This window comes from Oryctolagus cuniculus, chromosome 6 (genome assembly GCF_964237555.1).
Source record: "Oryctolagus cuniculus chromosome 6, mOryCun1.1, whole genome shotgun sequence".
Taxonomy (NCBI): Eukaryota; Metazoa; Chordata; class Mammalia; order Lagomorpha; family Leporidae; genus Oryctolagus; species Oryctolagus cuniculus.
In genome coordinates, this window is record NC_091437.1 from 39,328,198 (window position 1) to 39,347,486 (window position 19,289).

General features: G+C 39.8%; 1 protein-coding gene across 33 annotated transcripts in view; it reads left to right on the forward strand.

Moving 5' to 3' along the window:
- The window catches only part of LOC138850199 (uncharacterized), a 458,403-nt gene that overhangs the window by 122,751 nt on the left and 316,363 nt on the right, over positions 1 to 19,289 (forward strand). Inside the window, exon 5 of one of the 33 annotated variants that reach the window (XR_011389863.1) lies at positions 1,608 to 2,190. The exons of the other annotated variants lie outside the window; for them this stretch is intronic. The gene's annotated coding sequence lies outside the window, so the exon portion shown is untranslated. Of the gene's footprint in view, positions 1 to 1,607; positions 2,191 to 19,289 lie in introns of those variants that run through there. 33 annotated transcript variants of the gene reach the window in all.

A 19,289-nucleotide genomic window follows, 5' to 3' on the forward strand; every position in this document is an offset into this window, starting at 1 on the left:
GAAGTTAGTTTGAACAATTGTCTAATTCTCAAATTCTCGGGATATTAAAGGGTGAGAGGGGTTAGGTGCAAGATCATAAGGAAATGTTACAACAGAGCTGAGAGTAAAACTACCTCTTTCACCATGAACTTGATCTGCATTTCATGGATGTCATGAAGATTCCCTTTTGACCAAAATGATGGCCCCTCTTGGGATTAACATTAAGTTTTCCTTGAAATGGCCAAAGAACTGCACTTAAGTGGCTACCCTGGGAAACCTGGCTCCCAAATTCAAAGTAGATGAACGACTGCTTCCATTTCCCTGTTTCTTTCCCTGCATAAACGTGGTGCCTCAGAGGCACATCATGCCGAGAGAACAAATGTGTGCAAGTGCCCCTTCTATTTCTGGGAAATCCAAAACCTGCCCATAACTTGGCTAATTTGTAGCTGATCATGGGGAAGATAATGAGTAGGGAAAATTGAAGGAGCAGGGGACAGGGTTGCTAGGAAACAGATTTACTTCTCACATCCAGACAGATAAACTAAAGAAATGGTGTTAATGCATCTGGTTAATGACATCTCTCTTCCAAGGAAGCACAGATACAGAAGTAGTGTTACTAGGAAAAAGCACCAGATAGAAGCAGAGGTTCTGGGGAAGAGAGTGGCCCATGTGGTTCAGTACACAGTTGGTGCAGTGAGATGGATGGGATCAAGTGATACTGCTACATATATGGGAGAAGAATGATTACTGGTTTCATAGAAGTAGTGAGCAGAATAGTGGTCGGTAGAGGCTAGGAAGTGGAGGGAGATGGGGATAGAAGGAGGTTGGATAAGGGGTCTCAAAATATAATTCCATAGGAGGAATAAGTTCTAGTGTTCTGTAGCACAGGAGGGTGACTGTAGTTCACAAAAATGTGTTAGAGATTTTATAAAGAATGAGAACAGGGGTGTTTGAAACTTTCCAGCACAAAGAAATGATAAATGTTTATGGAGATGAAAATATTAATTGCCCTTATTTGAACATTGTACATTGTATACATGTATTTGATCACCATATTGTACCTCATACATATAGTAATGATATAGTAGTAATCATTAGTAATTAGTAAACTATTAGAAATAATATTAGTAATAATCATTGCTAATGATATGGTAATAATCATTAGTAATTAGTAAAATGAAATTAGTAATCACTTCTCAGAATGGATTTTCTGTTGAACAAAGGAGTTGTTGGAAAGGACTTAGTTCAGTGTCTGCATAGAGGAGGGGATCAGTCAACATCAGGTGTAATTCATTTACAGGTTCCAGTTCTTCCATATGTGGCTTCCATATGTGGCTCTTCCACAGAATTTAGCTGTTTTCCATTCCAAGTTCTGATGATTTCTGGATCTTTGTGTCCTCAGTGCACTTGCTTTGCGGAGATGGTGCAGGTCCATGAAAGGAGGTGTGTGTAACACATAGACTTGAAGGAATTTGGTGTGTGCATAGGGCTTTCCTTACCATCATCACTCACAGACACTTCCAGGGTTCAGTGTGGACTGCTGTGTAGATGGTTAAGTCCTCTTCTCTGCTGCCGCCTTTCCCTGTACCCCCAGTCCCAATCTGATCTCTGTTTCTTCAATTTAACAGGACTATTACTGTTGGCTTGACTCTCCTTCTGTGTATCACAATTTAGAGATTACCCTCAAGAAGAATGCTGTTGTGAGTGAAAAGGGGGATGTTGGTTAACTTTATATGTCCACCTACCTGTCGTAAAGGATGCCCAGACAGCTGTAGAACATTATTTCTGAAGTGTCTCCGAGGATGTTTCTGGAGAAGACCAGCATCTAAAACAGTGAAGTGAGTAAATCTTGCTCTCACTGGCATGGACAGGCATCGTTCAGCCTGTTGAAGCCTTGACTAGAATAAAAAGACATGAAAGGAGTGAATTCACTTGGTGTGAGCTGAAGCATCCGTCGCCTCCTGCTCCCAGACTTTGGTGTTTCTAGTTCTTAGGCCTTCAGACTTGGGGTTACACCATCATCTCCCTTAGTACATTGGGATTCACACTGAATTACGCCATCAGCTTTCCTGGTTTTCTAGCCTGTCAACTGCAGATCATGGGGCCTCTCAGCCTCTCTAATTACAGAGCCAATGCATATAATAAGTATCTCTCTGTGTATGCTTCCTTCCTTCCCTTCCCTCCCTCCCCTCCTCCTCTTTTTTTTTTTTTTTTTTTTTTTTTTTTGGACAGGCAGAGTGGACAGTGAAGAGAGAGAGAGACAGAGAGAAAGGTCTTCCTTTTGCCGTTGGTTTACCCTCCAATGGCCGCTGTGGCCGGCGCGCTGCGGCCAGCGCATCGTGCTGATCCGAAGCCAGGAGCCAGGTGCTTCTCCTGGTCTCCCATGCCCTCCCCTCCTCTTATCTCCCCTCCCTCCCTCCCTCCCTCCCTCCCTGCACTGAACCACCCATCCTCCTATCACTCCACGTACCCATCCATCCGTGCATCCTTTCTGTTGGTCTGTTTCTCTGGAGAATCCCAATACAGAGCATTTTACCTCATGTACCTCTCTCCTCTCAAGGATCATTGCCCTGCATTAGTCATTGTCAAATGAATGAAAACATTGTTTTCTATATTACTATTTACAAATCAGAGGCTCTTTACTTTTTTTGAAAAAGTTAGAAGGGGAGGACAAAAGAATATTCTATAGAAGTGAGGATTTTGAATAAGAGCCACTCGCTAACACTTAGGTTCCACAAAAAAATGTAAAGTATTACATTCACTTTGAGAGATGTGTTTTTATAGAAATAGATAAATACTTATAATAAGAACTACTAAATGCAAGGCATCTTGGAGAGAAAAGGGGTAGTGATAAAGACCAAGATTGTGGCCGGGGATTGAATGTAGGACAGAGTCTGAGGGTATGCTAGCATGAGTGCTATCATCAAATAGCTGAAGAGGGGTCTGTGTTTTGTGTAGTGGTTGAGGCAACCACATTGGAATGCCTGGATTTAAGTACTGGCTCTAATCCCAATTGCAGTTTTTTACTAATGTGCACCCTGGGATGCAGCAGGTGATGGTTCAAGTAGTTGGATCCCTGCCTCCCACATAGGAGACCCAGAGTAAGTTCCTTGCTTTGGCTTGGCCCAACCATGACTGTTGTTATGGGGAGTGAAACAGAATATGGAAGATATGTTTCTGAATATCTGTCTCTGTCTCTCAGTCTCTGTCTCTTTCTCTCTGCCTTTTGAATAAATAAATAAAAATACCCAAAGAATTTTAAAGGAGAGGGTAGGCAAATGTCTAGAGTGTGGGGTAGACAAACTACACTCCAAGGGCCAAATCCAGCTATATAACCCACAAACTAAGGGTGAATTTTTTACATTTTTAAATGATCACATTTTAAATAGTTATTTTAGTATATACATAAAAGCCTCGATTTTGTTGCTTTGCCAATACATTTTAAGATCTGTATTACCTAGCTCTTAAGAAGAAGTTTGCTGACCCCTACTTGGATCAGTTGCAAGAATTTCATTTTCTGTGAAAAAGAAATGAGTAGTAAATTTAGAATCAATAGTTCTCCAAGGGTAAAGTATTTTTCTAGGTGGGAAATTGGAGGGATTTTACTCATTGGTCTTCTCCTCACTCCTGTCTCTCATGGCCTTCTACCCATTCAGCCCAGTCATGAGAGAACCTACATTTAGATTCGTGAGAAAAATACAGAGGCACTGGGCCAATTAGGCAAATAATGTGACTCTGAAATTATATGGTTTTCTGTTTGGCTGAGATAATGGTTTGATTTGAATATATGTAGTTAGTGATTGTTTCACTGAATTGAATCATACCCTCTCTCCCAACTGAATTTAGAACAGAAATAAAGTCCCCAAGTAACAGATGGATGTCTGAAATTAATCTGTGATAGGTCAACAATTACCGGGAGAAGACTAGCTCATAGTTAAATAAACTGTATCAGTTCCCAAGAAACTAGGTTTAGAGCCGGATATTTTGAAAGGAATAATACTAGTTTGAGGATAGTCTTCCCTAGCCAAAATCACTCAAGTGATGGAACATTCTGGAATGTTCTATGGAGTTCATTCATTTGTTACTTTATCCTACATGGAATGCATATCCTAGAGGGATACTGGCTAAAATAAGTGCATGGAATACCCATATAGTTTTTATAGATGTAGAGATATGTTCAGAGTGCTATAGAATATATAGGACAAGTGCACAGATTGACTTTGAGAGAGGCAAACAAACAAAAAAATCCCTTCTGTAGGGGATAGCACCAGCGTGAAATTTTAAAGGATGATTAGAAGTTACTGAGGTGAAGGAAGAAAAGGAAGATGTAGAAGACTTAGGAGTTGGAAGGATTTAGTCAATAGAAGAGAAAGGCTATGAAAAACTTTGGTACATTCAGAAATCTTTAGAAAGTTCTGTATATAAATAAATCAGAGTGGTAAGAAATACTGGAGAGTAGGAATGTAACCAGGAACTCTATGCAAAGTTGTTGGAACTTCATTCTAAGGACAAGGGGGAGCAATCAAAAGCTATTAACAGTGACGAGATGATAGTGGGATTTTTGAAAGATTGTTCTGGTCATGCACTGGGAAGTTGCATGGACAGGGTGAGGCAACAGATGGGAGATGTTAAGACGGCACTTGTCTAAGGGATAGTGAGGTAGGCAGTTGTAAGAGTGGTGGGAGTAGAGTCAGCAAATAACAGGGAAGCCAAACTTACAATAATAAGTTTTTGGATGTGTGCAGCAAATGACAAGAAATCAAGAATATGACTTAGATATAAGTTGAATGAGATGAGCACAATAGAAAATCAAAAGCAAGGGAAGTGACAATTATGACTGTAAAACAGATTGTCAGAAGGGAGGGTTAGTTCTGCTCTTTATGCAGATGAAAGCGCCAGCAAATGTTTGGAAGAAAGGAGTTTGTTCAGCAGAGTCATCCATTACCTTAATAGGTGGATTAGGGTTTGTAGTTCACAGCATGCTTGAATTTGAGAAAGTGTTACCATGGGAAGAGCATAGAAAATAGCTTGGCAAACTTCTCCGAGTCAAAGATGCTGATACTTGGGTAAAACGGTTCTCCCCAGATTCTCACTTTGTAAGGAGGAGAACCGTGGCTTGAACCCACAGGTAGCACAGAGCAACATGAAGCTTTAGCCACACTGAAGGGTCAGACAGGTACTGCTCTGGTGAGGACCTGAGGGAAATAGCTGTATCAAACAGGCAAACTTGCAGGAGCAGAAACCAGCCATGTTGCACTCCACATCCTAGACGGCCGAGAAGAATCTTTAAAAACTCTAGCCAGACAGCACCGATGCAGGTGCAAGAGTGGGCTTCATTCGTTCACTCCCAGTAAGCGGTGACTTGGATATAGTCACACAGAAAGGAGATGCTTTGGGTTAACCGTCTGAAACAAAGCTTTGGAATTGGAAGATCTCTAAGTAACAGCTTTACTTTTAATACATTCCAAAGGGTATTTTACAAAATATAAATTCTACTCGTTATTAGTAATTAATGTACAGATAATAAAGAGGAATTCTATGATAAAATACATTGGGAAACACTAGATAAACAGGTAGAAATATAACTTAAATTATTAAAATAATTTTAAATTAATGTTTTATGTTAGAATAGTTTTTTATTTACGAAAAACTTGAAAAGATAGTACAAAGAGTTCCCATAAACTCCATATCCAGTTGGCCTTGCAATTAACATCTTACATTAGGGGCAGGCATCATGGTGCAATGTGTTAAGCCACCACTTGGCAGGATCACATTCCATATCAGGGTACTTGTGCAAGTCCTGGTTGTTAGGTTTCCAGTCCAGCTTCCTGCCATTGAACCAGAGAAGACAGCAGATGGTGGCTCAAGTACTCTGATCCGTGTCATCCTCGTTGGAGATGCAGATGGAGTTCTGGTCTCCCAGCTCTGACTTGGCTCCACTCTGGCTGCTGCAGGCATTTGGGGAGTAAACCAGTAGGTGGAAGATCTTTCTCTGTTACTCGGCATTTCAAGTAAATCAATAAAAAACTTTAAAGTATCTTATGATAATGTGGTACCTTTATTGCACTTAACGAACTGATAATGATACATTGTTACTAACTGAGGTCCATAGTTTATCACATTTCCTGGGTTTTGTGTAGTCGTGTTTGTGCTAGGATCCCATTCAGTAAAGTACAACATGGAAAGATGCTCTGTCTCTTGAAGTTCCTCCAGGTTGTGACAGCTCATCAGGCTTTCCTTGTTTCGGATGACCTTGAGGACTTTGAAGTCTACTGGCCATATATGTTGTAGAACATTCCTCTCTTGGAGTTTGGTATCTTGTTCATAGTGAGGCTAAGATTGTTGGTTTTTTTGGAGGAAGATCATGTAAGCGCCATGATATCAGATCAAGAATGCCTGCTGTCGAGGTTCTTTACTACTCTCGAGGTTAATCTTGGGTAGCAGCAAATTTGGTCATATCTTTCAGGTTTCTGCACTTTACTTTCTCATGGTTTCCCTATTGATGGTGTAATTTTGGGGAGGCAGTCAGTGCACACAGCCTGTATTTAATGCATAGGGAGCCGAGCTCCATCTCCTTGTGGCAGAGTCAGTGAATTATTTGGAGTTCCTTTCCAGAGTTGAAATTTATCTTTCTTCCTCCTCTCACCCCATTTATTTAATCATTTCTTTATATCACTTTAAATACACATGTATTTGTCTTATACTTTGAATTAGAATTCAGTACAATTTTAAATTGCTCAAACTGTTCCATTTTGACCGCTGGGAACTTTTAAAATTGCCTCATGTATTCTTTTGATACAATTTTCTCATGATGACTTTTTAGCATAACCTTACTTTTCTTTTAACATACTTTATTTATTTTAGAGGTATAGTTACAGACATAGAGAGGGAGAGACAGAGAGAAAGGTCCTCTATTCATTGGTGCATTCCCCAAACACCCACAGTGGCTGAAACTGAGCTGATCTGAAGCCAGGAGCCAGGAGCTTCCTCAGAGCCCCCAACGTGGGTGCAGGGGTCTGAACACTTGGGCCATCCTCCACTGCTTTCCCAGGCCATAACAGAGTTGGATCAGAAGAGGAGCAGTCAGACAGGAACGGGCACCCATATGAGATGCTGGCACTGCAGGTGGCAGCTGTATCTGCTATGCCACAGCGCTGGCCCCTAGCGTAACCTTACTTTCTAACACAACATATTTCAGGTGTTCAGGTTCATGTTAATCAGCCACTTTCCAAGGGTACTTTGTGTGTGTGTGGATGATATGCGAAACATGAGCCTTTCATAACTGAGAAGCAAAATTTCTTCCAAGAATTCTTCAGAACACAGAGCAAAGATGTGTATGTGAGATGAGTGCAAGTGTCGATGTAAGTAACCATCTGTGTTTATGTTAGACTACTAGGCTACACATTTCTCCAACTGTAATTCATTACCACACATATCTTGCTAGCCTCCTCCCTTTGCTTATCTTGAGGTTCCAATTTCAACTATGGAAAACCTGGGTACCATCTTCTGTCATCAAATTTCAAATTACTTGATTATTCAATTTCACTGTATAGGCTTAGTAGCTTCAGAGTTGATCTATACCTCATAGGAAAAAAACTCATTAATTAGAGTAGAATTTTAGATTTGGTTTTTATTTGAACTTACAGACTCTGTTAATTTCCAACAATAGATATACCTTATCTTCTTGAATAAGTTTACCTTCTGTATGTTGGTGCTACAGTTACATTCCTTTGCCATAATCTGCATTTCATACTGGGATTCCCCTACTTGCTAAAGTATTAAATTTAAAAGATTTGCATAAATTAAGGTTCAGTCATTCAGTTTTGACTTTTATGACATATTGTGAGAACTTCAAGAAATTCTTGGAAACTGTAATTAAAATGTGTGAACTTATTTTGGTGTAAAAAATCTTAAATAATTATAAATCTTAAATACATATACTTTTTTTCATAGTGTACACTTTCCCTCAATTTTTCAAAGTCCCTGGTGTGTATAGGGGTTCTGAAGACCATTGTATGTTTGACTATTCGTTAAGTGGCCTCACAGGATGTAGCATATAACTCTGCCCATGGTTAAGAGTTATTACAGAGAGGGCCCGGAGCTGTGGTGCAGTGGGTTAACATCCTGGCCTGAAGCGGGAGTATCTCGTATGGGTGCTGGTTCAAGACCCGGCTGCTCCACTTCCAGTCTAGCTCTCTGCTATGGCCTAGGAAAGCAATAGAGATGGCCCAAGTCCTTGGTCCCCTGCACCCTCATGGGAGACCCAGAAGCTCCTGGCTCCTGACTTTGGATGGGTGCAGCTCTGGCCGTTGCAGCCAATTGGGGAGCGAACCATCAGATGGAGGACCCTTCTCTCTCTCTCTCTCTCTCTCTCTCTCTCTCTCTCTCTCTCTACTTCTCCTCTCTGTGTGTAACTCTGACTTTCAAATAAATAAATCTTTTTAAAAAAGGAGTTATTACAGAGTTATTACAAAGCAAAATCCACAAAGGAAAAAAGCAGAGACAGTGAAGTCCAGATGAGAGCAGCTACAAATTTCTGAGAGTTTTCTCCAAGTGGAGTGACTTTGATAAATTCCCCTAGTAGCTAGCCTGACAGCCTGTGTGAAATGTCTCTCAAATTCCTTTGTGACTCATGGCCTGGCTTTCTCCTGGGGACTGATCACATAGGCACCCTCTGTTTCACATCTACCAAAACTCCAGACTCCTAGAAGAACAAGTGTTCACCGTATATTCTATTGTTAGTTTAGGTACTATCAGGCCTTGGAATGCTGGGGATCCTTCTGAAATCCAAGTTCCCAGAGGCTAGCCAAAGAGTAACCTTGAATGCAGGTCTTTCCAAGGTTAGCAATTACAGGCATGTTGTGTTAACTCTTAGGAACATGATATAAATGAAATCATGAGTAAAAACAGCAGTATTTTCATATTGTGGGGAGCAACTGGGAGCAACTCAGACTAGACTAAGTTACTGGAATTAAGACTTATTCTATGCATCTGCTCTCCCACAATATGGCGCTGGGAGAGGAGGAGACAGCTTCTACACAGCTGCCTCCAGTTCAACCAATAAACTGTAGGACCTGCTCCTGATTGGAGGAGAGCAGCGTACTCGGCGTGTGGGTAGCAGAGTTGGGATTGGTGGAAGAGGACTATAAAGGAGGAGAGAGACAACATGCACCAGGAACATCTAAGAGGAACACCTGTGCAGCCCCCGAGAGAGCCGGCCGGCGGTGTGCCGCTCCCCCGCGGAAGTGGGGAAAGTGGCCAGGGGGAACCGCGCTTCCACGGAGGTGGAAGGGATGGTAGCCAACCCGGGAAGAACCAGCAGCAAACCCGGGGAGGGCCGAGCAGACAAAAGAACAGCGCAGGGTCCTGTGTCGTTCCTCCACGAAGACGGGGAGCGACACATATTGGCTTCTTTAACTTAGCAGTGAGCATTTAAGATTGATCTGTGTCTTTATGTGATTTGATAGCTTATTCCTTTTCGTTACTGGAGCATATTCCATTGTTGGGGGCTTACTATTATCTGCTTATACACTCACCTATTGAAACATATCTTAGTTGCTCCCAGTTTTGGAAGATTATTAATAAAGTTATATTAAACGTTTATATGCAAATGATGGAAATTAATTTTCAAATGTGAATATCTAAGTGTGTGACTACTTGGTTTCATGCTAAAACTGTACTTAACCACATAAGAAACTATCAAACTGTCATCAAAATAGCCATAACACTTGGCATTCCCACCAACAATGAATAAGGGTTCCTGTTGCCCTTTATCTTTGCTAGCAATTGATATTGTTAGTTATTTATTATTACTATTATTATATAAATATATACTTACTTGAATGGCAGAGTAACAGAGGCAGAGGCAGAGAGGGGTCTTTGATCCGCTTGTTCACTCCCCAAATGGCCACAACAGCCGGAGCTGTGCTAATCAGAAGCCAGGAGCCAGGAGCTTCATCCAGGTCTCCCACATGGGTGTAGGGGCCCAAGGACCTGGGCCATCTTTCACTGCTCTCTCAGGCCACAGCAGAGAGCTGGATCAGAAGTGGAGCAGCTGGGACTCGAACCAGTGCCCAAATGCTATGCCGGCACTGAAGGTGGTGGTTTTACCTGCTGCACCACAACCCCAGCCCCAGTTGTTGTTGTTGTTATTGTTATTAGAGAGTCAGACACATGAATACATACACATACAACAGTCCCATCCACTGGTTGATGGTTCACCCTGCAAAGGACCGTGAGGTACAGGGCTGGGTCTGGGGCTGAATCCAGAGCCAGGAGCTAGGAACTCAGTCTAGGTCTCCCATATAAGTGATGGAAACTGAACTATGTGAGCAGCCATCACTGCCAGCTGGGGTCTTCATCAGCAGGGAGCTGTAATTGGAATCCCGGGCTAGGAGTTGCATCTGGGCTGTCTGATATGTGACACAGACAGCTAAACTGCTAGGCCGCATGCAAAAACTGCTGGGCCAAATACCTGAAAGCTATTTTGTTTTGTTTAAAATGTATTTTAGCCATATTCTAATAGCCATGTGATAATGTCTCATTGTTCTAATTTTTAAATTTCTAAGTGACATGATGAATATCAGTATCATCCCATGTCTTCCTTGGTGAAGTGTCCATTCAGATCATTTGTTCATTTTTTAAATTAGGCTAATTTATTTTTTTTTCTTCTTTTTAAAAGAGTTATTTAAAAGTGTCAAAGTGAGAGGGGGAGACAGAGAGCTCTTCCATCTGCTGGTTCACTCCTCAAATTTTCACAAGTCTGAGGCTGGAGCCTGGAACTCCACTCAGCTGTCCCATATGGGTGGCAGGAACCCAAGCACTGGGGCCATGGCCATCTGCTTTTCCACATGCATTGTCAGGGTGCTGGATTGAAGTGGAGCAGCCAGGATTTTAACTGGTGTGGCATGCCAGTGTCGTAAGTGGTGACTTAACCTGCTGTGCCACAAAGCTGGCCCCAGATTATTATTTTCTTATTGTTGAGTTTTAGAAGTTCTTTGTGTATTTTGGATACATACTTTTGTGTGTGTGTGTGTATACATACATATATATGTATATATATAAATGGTTTGCAAATATATTCTATTAGTGGCTTGTCTTTATTATTTTTTATTATCTTTTAATTTGTATTTACATTTATATTAATATAAAGAGCTCAGATATAATGTAGTTCACAGATACAATTCTAAGAATACAATCATTCTTCCTTTTTGTTTTTTGTTTTTGTTTTTGTTTTTATTTGACAGAGTTAGTGAGAGAGAGAGAGAGAGAGAGACAGAGAGAAAGGTCTTCCTTCCGTTGGTTCACCCCCCAAATGGCTGCCACAGCCAAGCTATGCTGATCAGAAGCCAGGAGCCAGGTGCTTCTTCCTGGTCTCCCATGCAGGTGCAGGGGCCCAAGCACTTGGGCCATCCTCCACTGCCCTCCCAGGCCACAGTAGAGAGCTGGACTGGAAGAAGAGCAGCCAGGACTAGAACCCGGCACCCTTATGGGATGCTGGCACTGCAAGCAGAGGCTTAACCAAGTGAGCCACGGCACCAGCCCCTCTTCCTTCCTTTTTGAATTTTTGGGATACCTTATTTTTAATTTACTTTATAGTCAAGGGCTTAATGCTGTAGTAAATAAAGAGTTCAACAGCAAAAAGTAGAAAGATCTCTGTTCAGTAGGAATATAGACAGAGGCTATAAACAATAATAAAATTTCAAGATGTTGATTTCACTCATATACATTAAAATTTTTTGTACTCTATATATTAGCTATTACAAATCAGAAAAAAACATATTTTGTCTTTTTCATTCTGGCCATTTCACTAGGTATAATCTCCAGTTACATCCATTTTATTGCAAAAGTCAGGATTTTATTTTTTTTAATGCATGAGTAGTATTCCATCCTATACATATACCACATTTCAGCCATCAATTGATGAACATCTAGGTTGGTTCCATATCTTTGCTTTTGTGAATTGAGTCACTTTGAACATGAGAGTGCAGGTAATTCTTTGATATGCTGATTTCCTTTGGTTTGCGTATATTCACAGGGGTAAGATACCTGTATCATACTTTCTGAGCTATCTTCACATTGTCTTATATAATGGTTGTACCAATTTACACTCCCACCAACAGCATATTAGAGTTCCTTTTTTTTTCTTCATGTCATCACCAGCATTTCTTATTTTTCACTTTTGGATGATAACCATGCTAGCTGGATTGAGGTGGTACATCATAAGATTTTTTAAAATTTTTTAAAATGCATTTATTTGAGAGGCAGAATTACAGAGAGAGGGAGAGACAGAGAGAGAGAGGTATTTGATCTGTTGGTTCACTCCTTCAATGGTCGCAATTGCCGGAGCTGCACCAATCTGAAGTCAGTTGCCAAGACCTCCCTCTAGGTATCCCACGTGGGTGCAGGGGTCCAGGCACTTGGGCCATTTTCTACTGCTTTCCCAGGCCATAAGCAGAGAGCTAGAATCAGATGAGGAGCAGCTGGGACACAAACCAGAGCCCATATGAGATGCCAAAGCCCCAGATGGAGGCTTAGTCTACCACGCCACAGTGCTAGCCCCATGTCATGATTTTTATTTGCATTTTCCCTATGGCTAGTGATCCTATGCATCATGTGTGTTAGCATTTGCATTTCATCTTTTGAAAAATACATGTTCATAACCTTACCCCATTTATTAACTGGATTGTTTGCTTTGTTGTCATTGAGTTTCTTGAGCTCTTACATATTCTGAATAGTAATACTTTATCAGATGCATAATTTGCAAATATTTTCCTCCCATTCTGTAAGTTGCATCTTTACTTTGCTTAGTGTTTCCTTTTCTGTGCAGAAGCTTCTTAGTTTGATACAATCCCATTTGTCTGTTTTGGCTTTTATTGCTTGTGCTTCTGTGATTTTTATCCAAGCATTCTTTGTCTATACCAATGTCTTGCAGCATTTTCCCTGTTTTCCTCTAGTAATTTGATGGTTTCAAGTCTTAGGTTTAGATCTTTGATTATGAGTTGGTTTTTGTGTAGGGTATAAGGTAGGGGTCTTATTTCTTATTCTGCATGCAGAAACTGATTTTTCCAATATCACTTGTTGAATAGACTGTACTTTTCCTAGTGACTGACTTCAGCTCAATTTGTCAAAGATTCGTTGGTTGTAGATGTGTGGATAATTTGTGGGTTTTAGGTTCTGTTTCATTGGTTCACATCTGTTTTTGTGAGACTACCGGTCTATTATGATTATAATTGCCCTGTAGTATGTCTTGGAAGCTGATACTGTGTGATGACTCCAGCTTCGTTTTTATTATTTTTTTTAAAGATTTTACTTATTTATTTGAAATACAGAATTACAGAAAGTGGTAGAGACACAGAGAGAGAGGTCTTCTAATCCGCTGTTTCACTCCCCAAGTGGACAAAATGGCTAAAGTTGGGCCGATCCAAAAGCAGGAGCCAGGAGCTTCTTCCAGGAATCCCATGAGGGTGTAGGGACCCAAGGACTTGTGCCATCTTCTAGTGCTTTGCCAGGCCATAGAAGACAGCTGGATTGGAAGAGGAGCAGGTAGGACTAGAACCGGTGTTCATATAGGATGCTGGAGCTGCAGGTGGAGAATTAACTTATTGTGCCACAGTGCTGGCTCCTGTTTATATTGTTTAAAATTGCTTTGGCTATTTGGAAGTCTCTTTTGTTTGCATATGAATTTTGGGGTCTTTTTTTCTATATTTGTTAAGAATGTCCCTGATATTTTGATTGGAGTTGCATTGAATCTATAAATTCCTTTGGATAGTATGAACATTTTTTATATTAAATCTTATTTGATAATAATTTCATATTATTTGATATTCTTATAATCCATAAACTTGGAAATTTTTTTCTTTTTATGTGTCTTCATCTATTTTTTCTTTGTGTTTTATAATTTTCATTATAGAAATCCTTGGTATCCTTCATTAAATGTATTCCAAGATCATTAAAGTGTTTGTAGCTACTGTGAGTATGACTGATCTTAATGTTCTTTCTCAGACATAGCATAGTTAGTGTATGTGAATGCCATTGATTTTTATGCATTGATTTTATATTCTGCAACTTTGCCAAACCCTCTCTGTAGAGTTCCAATAGTCACTTATTGGAGTCTTTTCATTCCCCTATAAAGGATCATGTTATCTGCAACAGGGATAATTTAACTTCTTCCTTTCTGATTGGTAACCCTTTAATTTCTTTTTCTTGCCTAATGGCTCTGGCTAAAACTTTCAAACTATATTGAGCAGTAATGGTGAGCATAGGCATTCTTGTCTGGTTCCAGAACTTAGTGAAAATGTTTCCAGCTCTTTCCAATTCAATATGATGCAGGCTGTGAATTTATAATATATTGCCTTGATTATGTTGAGGTTTGTTTATACTCATTTTTAAGTTTATTTTTTAATCGTGAAAGGATATTATATTTTATCAAATGCTTTCTCTGCATCTATTGAGATAATAATATAGTTTTTATTTATTTTATTAATGCGATGTATTACATTTACTGATTTCATATGGTGAATCATCCCTTTATCCCTTGCATAAATCCAGTTGATCTGGGTGTATGATTTTTTTGATGTGTGGTTGGATTCAATGAACTAATATTTTGTAGAGGATTTTTGCATCTATGTTCATCAATGATATGGCTCTGTATTTCTCTTTTTAGTTGATCTTTTTCTGGTTTTTGAATTAAAGGTCTTACTGGCCTCATAAAAGGAGTTTGGGAGGCTCTCCCTCTTCTGTCAATTGTTTTGAAAAGTTTAACAAGAATTGAGATTCATTGTTCTTGAAAAGTTTGGTAAAATTTGGCAGTTTAACCATTTTGTCCTGGGCTTAATTTTATTAGGCTTTTTACTACTGATTGAATTTCAGGCTTGGTTATTTGTCTGTTTGGGTTTTCTGCCTCTTTGCCTCAATTTTGGTAAATTGTATACTTCCTGAAATCTATCCATTTCTTTTATATTTTCCAGTTTGGTGGCATACAGCTATTTGTAGTAATTCCTGATAATTCTTTGTATTTCTGTGGTATAAGTTATAATATCTCCTTTTTTCATCTCTGATTTTATTATTTTAGGTCTCCCTTTTTTTCTTTAGTTGAGTCAATAGTTTTCAATTATTTTTGAAAAAGACAGCTAGCTTTTCATTGCACTGATCTTTTTTGGTAGGTTTTTTAAGTTCACTTTTGTTTATTCTCAAATTTGAAGTATTTTTTCCTCAATCTAATTTTCAGTTTGGTTTATTCTTGTTTTATTAGGTCTATGAGATGTGTTAAGTCATTTGTTTGATATTTTTCTAATTTCTTGATGTAGACACTAATTGCTATAAACTTTCCTGTTAGCACTGCTTTTGCTTTATCTCATAAATTTTGATATGCTGTGTTGTCATTTTCAATTGTTTCAGGGAATTTTTTGATTTCTCTTACAAATCACTGTTCTTTCATGAACTTGTTGTTTAGTATCCATGTGTTTGTATGTTTTCTAAAATTTCTTATTTCACTTTCTAGCTTCATTCTATTGTGGTCAGAAATATATACAGTATTTAATTTTTTTAACTTTTTGAGAGTATCCTAAAGAATGTCCCGCACTCTGATGCAAAAATGTGCATTCTACAACTGTGGCATGAAATGTTCTGTAAATACCTATTAGATCCATTTGGTTGATAGTGTAGATTAGCAGTGTTGTTTCTTTCTTTCTTTTTGTTTGACAGATAGAATTAGACAGAGAGAGAGAGAGAGAGAGAGGTCTTCCTTAGCTGGTTCACCCTCAAATGGCCGCTAGGGCCGGAGCTGTGCTGATCTGAAGCCAGGAGCCAGGTGCTTCCTCCTGGTCTCCCATGTAGGTGCAGGGCCCAAGCACTTGGGCCATCCTCCACTGCCCTCCCATGCCACAGCAGAGAGCTGGACTGGAAGAGGAGTAACCGGGACTAGAACCCAGCGCCTTTATGGGATTCTGGCGCCACAGGCAGAGGATTAGCCAAGTGAGCCATGGTGCCGGCCCGCAGTGTTGTTTCTTTATTGCTTTTTTGTGTGGTGATCTGTTGATTGATCAAAGTGGGGTGTTGAAGTCCCCCATTACTGTTTTGGAGCTTAGGTCTCCGTTTAGATCATTTGCTTTAAATAGCTGAGTACGCTAGCAATGTTGCATATACATTTACTATAGTCACATCTTCCTCTTGACTTGATCCCTTAAACATTCCGTAATGATCTCCTTTGTCCCTTTTAACAGTTTTGGTCTTATAATGTATTTTCTCTCATGAGTTGTACAGCCTCTGTTCATTTTTAATTTCCATTTGAATGGAATATCTTTTTCAATCTTTTTATTTTCAGTCTGTGCGTATTTTTTTTTTTTTGGTGTGTTGGATACTATATGCTTAGAGGCAGCATATAGGTATTTTTTCAAATTCATTCAGCCAGCCTGTATCTTTTCATTAGAGAATTTAGTCTATTTACATTAAAGGTTATTATTAATAAATAATAACTTGATCCTGCCATTTTTATAACTATTCCTATTTTGAATCTCCTATGTTCTTTTTTTTATTTTTCCTTTTTTTTTAATTTAGTAAATACAAATTTCCAGAGTACAGTTTATGGATTACAATGGCTCCCCCCCCCCATAATTTCCCTCCCACTAAGACCCCTCCCATCTCCTGCTCCCTCTCCCATTCCATTCACATCAAGATTCATTTTCAATTTTCTTTATATACAGAAGATTGATTCAGTATATATTAAGTAAAGATTTCATCAGTTTGCACCCACACAGAAACACAAAGTGTAAAATACTGTTTCAGTACTAGTTATAGCATTACTTCACATTGGACAACACACTAAGGACAGATCCCACATGAGAAGTAAGTACACAGTGACTCCTGTTGTTGACTTAACAATTTGACACTCTTGTTTATGGCATCAGTAATCTCCCTAGGCTCTAGTCATGAGTTGCCAAGGCTATGGAAGCCTTTTGAGTTCGCCAACTTCGATCTTATTCCAACAGGGTCATAGTCAAAGTGGAAGTTCTTTCCTCCCTTCAGAGAAAGGTACCTCCTTCTTTGATGGCCCCGTTCTCTCCACTGGGATCTCACTCACAGAGATCTTTCATTTAGGGCTTCTTATTTTTTTTTTGTTGGTTTGCCAGAGTGTCTTGGCTTTCCATACCTAAAATACTCTCATGGGCTCTTCAGCCAGATCCAAATGCCTTAAGGGCTGATTCTGAGGCCAGACTGCTGTTTAGGGCATCTGCTATTCTATGAGTCTGCTGTGTATCCCACTTCCCATGTTGGATTGTTCTCTCCCTTTTTTGATTCTATCAGTTAGTATTAGCAGACACTAGTCTTGTTTGTGTGATCCTTTTGACTCTTAGACATATCAGTGTGATCAATTGTGAACTGAAGTTGATCACTTGGACTAGTGAGATGGCATTGGTACATGCCACCTTGATGGGATTGTATTGGAATCCCCTGGCACGTTTCTAACTCCACCATTTGGGGCAAGTCTGATTGAGCATGTCCCAAACTGTACATCTCCTCCCTCTCTTATTCCCACTCTTATATTTAATAGGGATCACTTTTCAGTTAAAATTTAAACACCTAAGAATAATTGTGCATTAATTACAGAGTTCAACCAATAGTACTAGAACAAAAAAATACTAAAATGGATAAAGTATTACATTGTACATCAACCGTCAGGACAAGAGCTGATCAAGTCACTGTTTCTCAGAGTGTCCACTTCACTTCAACAGGTTTCCCCTTTGGTGCTCAGTTAGTTGTTGCCGATCAGGGAGAACATATGATATTTGTCCCTTTGGGACTGGCTTAATTCACTCAGCATAAGGTTTTCCAGATTCCTCCATTTTGTTGCAAATGACTGGGTTTCGTTGTTTTTGACTGCTGTATAGTATTCTGTAGAGTACATGTCCCATAATTTCTTTATCCAGTCTACTGTTGATGGGCATTTGGGTTGGTTCCAGGTCTTAGCTATTGTGAATTGAGCTACAATAAACATTAATGTGCAGACAGCTTGTTTGTTTTCCAATTTAATTTCCTTTGGGTAAATTCCAAGGAGTGGGATGGCTGGGTTGAATGGTAGGGTTATATTCAGGTTTCTGAGGAATTTCCAAACTGACTTCCACAGTGGCTTGACCAGTTTGCATTCCCACCAACAGTGGGTTAGTGTCCCTTTTTCCCCACATCCTCGCCAGCATCTATTGTTGGTAGATTTCTGAATGTGAGCCATTCTAACTGGAGTGAGGTGAAACCTCATTGTGGTTTTAGTTTGTATTTCCCTGATTACTAGTGACCTTGAACATTTATTCAATAAATGGTGCTGGAAAAATTGGATTTCCATGTGCAGAATCATGAAGCTAGACCCCTACTTTTCACCTTACACAAAAATTCACTCAACATGGATTAAAGACTTAAATCTACGACCCGACACCATCAAATTTTTAGAGAGCATTGGAGAAACCCTGCAAGATACAGGTACTGGCAAAGACTTCTTGGAAAAGACCCTGGAAGCACAGGCAGTCAAAGCCAAAATTTACATTTGGGATTGCATCAAATTGAGAAGTTTCTGTACTGCAAAAGATACAGTCAGGAAAGTGAAGAGGCAGCCGACAGAATGGGAAAAAATATTGGCAAACTATGCAACAGATAAAGGACTGATCACCAGAATCTACAAAGAAATCAAGAAACTCCACAACATCAAAACAAACAACCCACTTAAGAGATGGGCCAAGGACCTCAATAGACATTTTTCAAAAGAGGAAATCCAAATGGCCAACAGACACATGAAAAAATGTTCAAGATCACTAGCAATCAGGGAAATGCAAATCAAAACCACAATGAGGTTTCACCTTTTTTTTTTTTAAAGATTTATTTATTTACTTGAGAGGCAATTCACAGCCAGAGAGAGAGGGAGAGGCAGAGAAAGCTTTTTCCATCCACTGGTTCACTCCCCAAATGACCGCAATGGCTGGAGCTGGGCAGATCTGAAGCCAGGAAATTAGGAGCTTCCTCTGGATGTCCCACCTGATGGTAGGGGCCCAAGTACTTGGGTTATCTTCCACTGCCCTCCTCGGCTGGATAGGAGGAGGGTCAGCAAGGACATGAACTGGCCCACCTGGGGGATGCAGGCACTGCCAGCAGAGGTTTCACCTGCTGCTCCACAGCACCGGCCTCCTACTTTGTTCTTTTGGTAGGAAGTTTTCTGCCTTCACATTCTTTCATGATCCTGATGATCTATTTCTATGTATAGTACATTCTTAAATATTATCTGTAAGTCTGGCTGGGTGGTGAGAAATTCTTCCATTTTTTTTTCT